The sequence below is a fragment of the Lycorma delicatula genome, chromosome 1, assembly GCF_047948215.1.
Source record: "Lycorma delicatula isolate Av1 chromosome 1, ASM4794821v1, whole genome shotgun sequence".
Taxonomy (NCBI): domain Eukaryota; kingdom Metazoa; phylum Arthropoda; class Insecta; order Hemiptera; family Fulgoridae; genus Lycorma; species Lycorma delicatula.
The window spans coordinates 401,871,381-401,881,721 of NC_134455.1; positions in this window are offsets into that span (position 1 = coordinate 401,871,381).

The window sequence follows — 10,341 nt, forward strand, 5'->3', positions numbered from 1 at the left end:
TTTAAATTAGTTGTTAGTGCTCTAAACATTACCTAAAACTTCTGTTCTTTAAGAATTTTTGATATGACCTACCCTTACGACAAGGGATGACCAAAATGCTCCTGAAGTTGTAAAAAGATGGGGCATGGTAAGTTTTTCTTAACTTTAAGGTGGAAATCTTTTTTTAACACTGATGAAATCTACCTCTCCCTTCCAGCGTGCGGAATGGATTTTTTTTTATTCAAATATTTATTTAATCCCTGGTTCAGATGTTTATTTAAACATTATAAATTGTCTGATATTTTACATTATTCATGCATGTGAAACACCACTGTATATGTTAAACATGTGAGGTGTTTACATGTGCAGTATTCATTCAACCCAGATGTAAGGTTTTTTGAAAACATTTTTTTTTTCAGACGGCTTAGGATTTTTTTAAAAGTATTCAGGTTGTTAGGTGGATTTCCCCCAATCAGCCTATTACACAATCTCCTTCTGGTCATGGTGCTTCACAAAATTGGTTAACAGATTTGGTTATTACTTCAACTTGTTTCTGGAGTGTAGGGCCATTGATGATGTGTTTTATAGTTTGCTCCAGGTACAAAGCTGAACATACTAAAGCAGTAAAAAGCTTGCGAGAATCAATTTTGTTTTTGATCTGCAACTAAATTGGAAGACCAAAAGGCAGTGGAACATAGTTGCTGGCTTCCTTAGATTCTTAGCCCTGCGGAGGATGGCTGAGGGTGTCTGATGCTATTATAGAATAGCAACCTGTGTAGCTAGGGGCCTGCCTGGGTGCTTACTACCTACCAAGGTAGGTGTTTTGGCATGACGTCCCAGTAAGCTTAGATATTTGCTGTTAGGATGAGAATGGATCTTTGGATAAATGTGTGATGAAGCTGCAATATGGGAGGGTGTAGGCATTTACCCTGCTTCTGAAAGCAGACCAGAGCAGAGAAAAATAGGGTAAGTTTTCATTAGAAGCTTATTAAATTTGTGAATCTGTTTCTTGATTATTGAGTAAACAAGAGGTCTTTGAGTAAATTGAATTACAAGACAGAATTATTGTTGCAATCAAAATTTTGTTTTATAACAAAATGTAATTGGTGTGAGATTAGTACTTTTGGTGTCTAAAGACTCAATCAACCAAGTAATGATCTGAGTGCACATTCTAATTGAAGTTAGATAAGGGAAGAATTTTTGTGTGAAACCTTCAGAGTTAGAGGAAGGCAGGGATCACACTTCTGCAAATCGGTTTATTTGATTGAGAGTTGTAAGTTATGGTAGGTGGATCATGGTTGGAAGAAGGCAATGATAAGTTGTGTAAATACAATGATGGAAGTGTCTGCAGAGGCATTTGCATTGTTAGCTTCCTGACAGAGGCCAGACTGATGACTGTGAAGTGTTACCAGGTTTAGAGGGTCTAAAAGATGACCTCTGGTAAAATGGTAAAACCCATCAGGACTAGGAACAGAGGTGGATATGTGGCGACTGGGATTATCACAAGGTGGAGGGGGTCTTCCCCTATGGGGTCAGGATGTGGTAAAGAGCTTGAGCTGTACTGCAAACCGCTTAAAAAAATAAATAAATGTCACAAATGACTGACAAAGTACACTGCACAACATTGAAATAAATATAGTAAACAGAGAACTAACACTTCTGTTAGCCATTAAGTTAAAATAAAATTAATCAAGTACATTTAATTTGGTTTAATAATTAATTTTATTTCATTTCTAATTTTTACATTTTTCATATGTAAAAAAAAAAAAAAACTAGTAAAATAACTTTGGTGTATAAATAATAGAAACACTTTTTTTTGAAATACAGTACTATGCTGTACATTTCTATAAATGTAAATAATATTCTGATTTTTATAATAGCTGTTAAAAAACATGTAACAAAATAAATATATGTTGCTGCAATGCACCTGTACACATATAAACATAACATAGATTTTTAACATACATACATTTTAAAATTACTCGCTATGAATGATGAGACCTTGCCGTTGTTGAGGGGGCTTGAGTGCTCAGTGATTCAGAGTAGCTGGACTGAAGGTGCAGCTGTATCGGAGAGGTATCTGTTGAGAGCCAGACTAAAGAATGATTAATGAAAGAAGGCAGCAGCTCTTTCAGTAGTTGTTAACGGCATAGGTCGGGAGGACTTACAGCCATAGCAACAACAGTTAATCTTCAGTACTGCGCAGCTGAAAGCAATGGAAAACCACAGCTGCTTTTTTTTGCAAGAAAATGTAACTCTGCATATTCATATATAGTAAAGATGGAGGCGCCTACCTTAGTAAAATATTAAAAAAGAACATTTTATTAGTCGGAGCGGAATGTTAGAAGTCTAAAAAAGGTTGGTAGGTTAGAAAATTTAAAGAGGTAAATGAATAGATTTAATGTAGATGTAGCAGGAATTAGCAAGGTTTGGTAAGAAGAGGAAAACGACTTTTGGTCAGGTGATTTTAGAATAATTAACACAGCTTCAAATAAAGGGCAGGCAAGGAGTAGGTTTCGTATTGAACAAGAAGATAGGGAAGAGAGTAGATCTGATTGAAATCCTTTTACAAATATAATTGATTTACTGCTATATTGTTTTATTGACATAAATTAATTGAACTGTCTTTGTATAGGTGAACACTAGACTGAAAAATTATCAAAACTGTAACTGAGCTTGTAATTTATTAAGGGATAAAACAAACTCATACAAATTACATTTAACATTTTATTATATGTTTTTTAGTTACTTTAATGAAACTTGTTTTTTTGTAAGTTGTGTTCTTTGTAGAATCAGAAGTTTACATCCCAGAATGTAAAATTAATATATTACAAATTAATAATTCTGTTGAATTAAATATATAAAATATGCATACTGACAGTATTCCTTTTTTGAGCATAGCAATCCCAAAACAAGAAGATGAATCTTTGGCATTATTTTAAATGTAAAAATTGATTTAATTTTATTGAACTTCCTGATAATTTTAATTTTATGAATCTGAGTTTTAAAGGATAGAGAAGTATGGTACAAATAAGAATCGAATACCTACTTGGTTAGCTCTTAATCAAAAATTTATATTGTTTTCACGTTTAATCATCTCAGTCATTCCAGAAGTTTCTACATAATGCTTCATGCATTGCCACTCAAACCCTCTTTCGTAATCTAGTACTCGAATGATGATTTAATATGAATAAATAGAGAATAATGAACTTTTATTTGCATTTGAAGTTATTAAATTGATCCCATTAAATTCTCTCAGAATGACAAAGCGCAATATTTTAAAAGAAAACAGATATAAATTACAATACAACTGAATATAGGGAGAAAGGAATAAAGCAGACGAAATCTAATTTTAAATAAAGTAGATTGGCTATATATTAAAAATAACATTAATAATTTATTTGATTGAATGAAGACACATCAACACAACCCTTGCGAGGTACTCCTACTCGCCATTCTTTGTCTCTCTTACACGCACAAAGCTTCAACCATGGCAGTTATACTCCGCCACGCTGCTTCCGAGGCAAGCATCTTAGGGACTACATTCCCGACCCGTAACTCCCAAAACTCATCCACTACTGGGCGCCTTACATCATGCCACCGCCCACACCATAGCACAACATGTTATGGGGAGTTAACGACCCCACAATACTGACATAGAGCAGAAGCCCAATTCCCAATCCTTTGAAGATATGCTCCAAAGCAGCCGTGGTTACTCAAAAACTGTGTCAGCTCATAAGACAGGTTTCCGAATGTCCTCATCCAGACAATTATTTCTGGGATGAGGGATATGGTCATTCACCCGTTCTCGACTCTCTCCATCTCTCCTGCCACTGGTTGTTAAGCCATCTACACGCGTCACCGGCAGCCGTACCCCGCTCCTCTGTGATGGGACTCAAGAGTGGCACTTCGGCAATGAAAAACACCGCCTCATGGGATACACTCCTGTACCAACAAGCAATCTGCAAGGCAAGCATTCTCTGCAGCCCATCCAGGAGCTCCCTGACCCGCCTGGCGCTAAGGGCTGTAATCCATACCGGAGCCTCATACAAACACACTGACTACGCCAAACAGGCGAGGAGTCTCCTCTTGCTGGTAGATGGGCTGCCAAGAATTCTCATTAGCTTCGCTGGGGCACTAACTCATCCTCCTTGCTAACCACCTCCCGAGTGTGCTCAAGAAAAGTACTCCGCCTGTCCAACCAAACACCAAGGTACTTAGCCTTGGTGGACGTCGCAACATCAGTTTCACCGACTCAGGAAACGATGGGGTCAAGCCTTCTGCCAGCCAAGACCACTGCTACCGTCTTCCGTTCTGCTAATTTAAGGCCATTTGATTCGAACCACTCCTTTGCCATGCAAATTGCTGCATTGCCCTGTTCAGCCACTTCTTGTTGTACTACTAGGGCCGTGACCCCTTCCGGATACATGATTCTCAACACAACATCGTATGCGACGTTCCATAGCAGAAGACCGAGAACTGAGCCCTGCAACACATCACCCTCCAACTCATGGGTAATTTGCATTACTTCAGAGTTGGCGACTACATACCTACGGGACAGGTACAGATTTACGATTCGCCGGAGTACGCACTTGCACCACGTCTCTCCACTTCATCATGAGTCACTCGCCAGGGCAGGGTATAGCAAGCGTTTTCAACAAGCGGAACCATCCTGATACGCCAGGAACCAGCAGCAGCCTCATCGACCAGCTTCATTACTCGGTTGAGAGAATGCACTGTGAACCTACCTTTGCAAAAACAATACTACCTACCCTAGCATGCAACTCGGTCGTCAATCTACCCACAAGAAGGCGCTCGAATAGCTTATCAAGTGTACTCCGTAGGCACAAAGGACGGTAGCCAGTGACATTAACTTCCTGATTCCTACCCTTTTCCAATAGCACCAACCGAGCAACCTTCCAAGCATCTGGCACAAAGTCATGTGTAAGCAGTAGTTGGCAGCATCTTGTAGCTTTTGCGGGACCACATTGACCAGGACCTGCACTGCATCACTCGGTGTTTCTAGATGGACTAAATGGTGATGCCATCTAGTCCAGTATTCTATTATAAATATTTTATTAAAAATTAATCCAAAGATGAAAAAATAAAATCATTAAACTTATCAAGAAATTTTTTTAGTATATTTAATAATTATATTATTGTAACCTCAAACAGTCAGACATTAATTAACTCTTGGAATACTTTGTTTTTATCCAATAAACTCATCAGCAGTTATGCTAAAACCTAATTTATGCTTAAATATTTATTAATAACATGAATAATGTACATAAAAAACCTGTTACCCATTATTTTAAGTAAACACATATATATTGTTATAGTTAGTGTTAATCTCTATAAATATTAGTGTAGCTAGCATGTAAATGTTAGTAGTTAGCAATTAGTATAGTAATTGTTAGTAACATTTATTTTTTGCGTACATATTAATGTTGCTATATTTCAGCAAGCATTAACGAAATGATAAGATATGTTTTTCTTTTAAGACATTATAAATTTAATCTGCTCAGAAGGTTGACATAATAATTATTATTACATATGTGCCTATCAATTAATTATAGCAAACCAAGAATGGGTTGATAAAATCATAAATATTGAAAGAATTGATAAGAAGACAATAAAAATATTAATTATTTAGAAAATTTCTTTTTAAATTAATTGTATATAAAGGGTTGACAGGATATTTGTTTATTAAAATATTATATGAAACAAGAAATCTAAAGCATTGTGAAAATAAAAGTTTCTGTTATCATACCTGACCGTGAAATAATTAATATAAAGGAATGTAAAAATAAAATTATTGATATAAACATAAAAACGATTATTTACAATTCAGCTAAGGGTAAATAAAGAATGAAATCATAGGGATGTGTATGTAAAAGACAGTTTAAAAATTAATCCACATTCCTCAAGGACATGGGGGTGGTAATCCATGAAAGAATGGTTGAAAATTTGTGTTGCTAGGGTGAAATGCAAAATAAGTGGTTTGCTAAACAAAATAATTTTTGTTTATATAAATAAATTACAAAGTAAACTGCTAACGTTTCCTCATTAATTTTAGGGTTGATTAGGTCAAGATAGGACAAGATTAACTTTTTAAGTGTGGTTTGGGTTACAGCCACCTCTGAAACAATATGGCCTGCAATAAAAAAAGGTACCAATAAATATAAATTTTTTACATTCTAATTTTTTAATAAATTTGTAAAAAAAATGTCTATTAAGAGGCTGAATACAAGGAGAGCGAGTAGTGGAAGTAGTTGGAGTGAGGTTATCCTAGAACAGTCATTCTTTTTACGGAAGATAAAAATAATAGCAGAAAATGTTAATTATCACACTGAGGAAGGGGAATGAAAACCAGTAATTACTAGCTATATTTTTAGTAAATTATTTAGTATTTGTGAATAAAAAAGCAATTACTACTTCAGTTAATTTTATCAGTATTTATTGAAATACTATTTACCGATACTACTAAGTAAATACTGAAATTTGGGGGAATAATACGTTTCAATTACTTAAATTTATCAGTTATTACTAGCTCGTTGATTGTTAGTAGTAACCATACCAAAAACATTTACAGTTTAATAAAATGGCTGCATTTATGAGCATTTGTACTGTAAAAACAGTGTGTGATGTAAGAACAATCAGTGATGATGATCAGTACAAGAAAATTTGTGTTTGTGAAAGAATCTGTTGAGTTTTTGACAATAATTTTTTTACCTGAAACAAATGAAACTAGAAGAGTTACTTTAAGCATGCAACAAAAAACTGAAGTTTTTCTCAGACATTAATCATATCCAGGATTTCAGAATGGTGTTAGCAAGGATTTCATACAGAAGAACTGATACAAAAGCATTCAATTATGTTCTCGAAAAAGCAGTTTTTAAGGAAAATTGATGAATAATTTTTTTCTGAAATGCAACTGAAATTGCTAAAGCCAAAGGAAAGTGGAGTATTAGATTCAAAATTCCATATGTAATTGGTGCTGTTGATTGTAGAAAAAAATAATTATATTTCATTATATAAACTAAAAGGATTTGCCAGACAACATTGTAATGTGGACAACAAAGTATCCAGCACCGAAGCTGTATGGTCTGGAAGCACTCATGATAGCTGGATTTTAAAACCCAGCATAATTAGTAATGACATTTGTAAATTTAGATCTAAATTCATCAGGTTCTATAAGTATTTTCCAAATTTAAAGCAATATTACACAAACAAGTTGTTCTTCAAAACTTTTAATCTTTTTTTTATACAAGAAAAAATTTACAATCTCATTAGAGACATATTTGCAGACTGGAAACATGACAAACAAAATTTTATTTCTAAAAACCAAGTAGGATTCTTTAGAAATAATATTTTATTTGTTTGTAATGACACACCACCACAAATGAAATAATGAATAGGCAAATATGATGATATGGAATATCAAATGTTTGGTTTCTTTCTGGATGACCTTGTAATTATAATAATAACTACATGAATAGTGGGCATCAAGTTAAAACCCATGAAATACTTTGGAGAAGACAGATTCAAGGATAAAGGTACAGAATGATGGTGTAATGAATGACTAAGGAACTTGACACCAGAAAAGATAAACAAAATCTATGTTAAAGGGTTCTTCAAAGTCTCTAGTTCAAAGATTATTATTTACAAAGCCATCCCTAATCCAATCAGGACTTAAATGATAGCCGATTACTGGGAATATTAATAAAATCCAATGTTATTATTTACGTTTAAAATTTTCACAGCTCAGAGATTTAGCTTGGTCCATTACAAATAACAATGTACATAACTCTCCTCATACTTAGAGTAACAGAAGAAATCTCAATTTTTTAATCAAAACCCAACAATCATCCAAATGTTCCGACAATTAACCTTTTAAACCATTTTTGTCACTTACATTCTACTGACCTTTTTTAAAATTCAAGATTTTTAAGAATATATCCTTTAAGAGAAGAATGAAGTAAATATTTGTTGAGATTTGCTGTTGAGCTTCTCTCCTTCAAGACATTTACAAACATTCATTCACCTCATTTATACATTATCATGAACAAACAAATTATAGATATCTACTTGCATTAAAAAAGTTTTTATCACTTGATATTTATTTTGAACATATTCTAAGATATGTTTATACGAATTTAAAAAATAAACCGCTTAATAATGTCATCTGACACCAGTGTGAAACAGCTGCAAGGTAAACTATTTCCTTACTCAGTTCCTGTTGGGTCATCGCTGCTTCAGGTTGTATCTGCTCACAAGGGAGCGCAGCAAGTAAGATTTGTGTTTATATTGTGGCACCCTTGATGATGTTGAGCACGTGATCTTAGTGTGTCTCCAGTGGATGAATCCAAGTTCAAATCCTAGGAATGGCAATTACTTTTATGTGAATTTGAACAATAATTCATGGATACCAGTGTTCTTTGGTAGTTGGGTTTCAATTAACCACACATTTCATTTCAGAAACGGTCTACCTGAGACTGTATAAGGCTACATTTCATTTACATTCATATATATACAATGAAGTAATACCTTACATTGGTTACGGAGGATAAAAAGAAAAAGAGTAAGGAGAGGCCTTATGCGGATGTACGAGTTCTATCGGTACCTGTGGGCTCCACTGTCTTCCTTGCCGACCACTTTCTGACAGGTCTGGTCTTCAAGAGTTATTTGTGGAGGAGGGAGTTTAGATGATAAGAGCCTACACCAAAAAAAAAACAACTAAACTCTTACAATATATCTGAAGTACATATTTTTTATAAAAAAAAAGATAATAAATTTTGTTCGGTTTGTTGTTACGGAAGTATGTGTTTTTAAATTAATATCATCTCCGACCGTCATGTAAAAAAAGCTATGAAATAATTAAAATTATTACTTGTTTAATTTATTAACGACAATGTTATTTGAACTTTTATGTTCAATTACTACATATTTGTATTACTTTTATATATAACGAAAACATTATTATTATCTTTTCATCTCAGCGATATTTCACATCCGGAACTGCAGTACGAGAGGCCATTGAGGCGTACCTCATTTAGTGATGTAGTACATTTAACATAGTCTCTACAATCCTACACTTCTCCAGAATTACCGATCTTTTGGAATGTTGAATATAGGATCCAGGCCAACCTTTTCTATCCACTTCTTCGAATTTTTATTAATCAATCAAGTTGCTGTTATCACAACGGGAATGACTTTACTGAGTTCAGTCTGTAAATTTCCTTATACTCTATTGCCAGAGGGTTGTACTTAGTTATTTTATCTACTCAGCCTTAATAATATTGTGATCAGTTATCAATGAGAAGAGCAGTCTTTTCTTTAATGTTGTGGAGAACCACGTCTGGCCTATTCGAAGCAATAATTTTATCAGTATTTACCGAGAGATCTAACACAGTCTATAGTGCTCATTTTCCAGCACAGGCCTCGCCGTATATTCATAACAAGGACACTGCTCCCTGATATCTACGAGTCCTAATTTCAACGCGAACGCCTGATGAACAGTGTTTAATGTAAGATCGTGGTGATGCAGATTTCCTTGTCAGCCAGACTGGCGCACTCAGTTATAAAATGATCAATTGTCTCCGATAATTGGTGACACATCCCGCACTCATCACTGATTTTCTATGAACTACTTGTAATTGTTCATCGCAACGACCTTATCCTGGATGGCATGTAAAAACCTTCAGTTTCTCTAAATAGAAGTCCGTCCCTCAGCCAACGCGTTTATACGACCTTATTAGCATTTTCGTGGGAATGGACAAATCTACCGTGGAGCGCCTTAGATTTCCATGCTTGGATCCTATGTCTAGTTGTAATGATACTATGTAGAAATTGTCAACATTCAGATTTAGAGGGGAGTAACCCTTGTCAGATGCAACTACTGCTTTGTCCAATGATGATGTTTCAGATCTGGAGAGAAAATATCACTTCATTGAAGCAATGTGTCTGTTACAAAGTGATTCTAGGTCGAGGAGGCCTCTATCATTTTCTTTAAGAGATATTTAGACATTTGACTTCGGATTTAGCGTGATGCATTCTGTATTTTGTCGGCGATGCGCGTACAAAGATGTTCATGTTTCAAGATATCTGGGACCAATAAACATCTCCTAACAAGTATATGAGAACATTGTTGTTATTATTAAATGCTGGCTTAATATTTTTTTTTTATTTTAATAAATTACAATCGCTTCTAAGAATTTTTTATTTTTACATTAAACCACTTAACTTTTCCGTGAATGAAAAATTATTTTTAAGTATGTTGTGCAATATTATACGTATGTATATATATTTTTTTTCCAAGATTATATCCAGAGGTCGTATGTATTAAAGTATACAATTGCATGT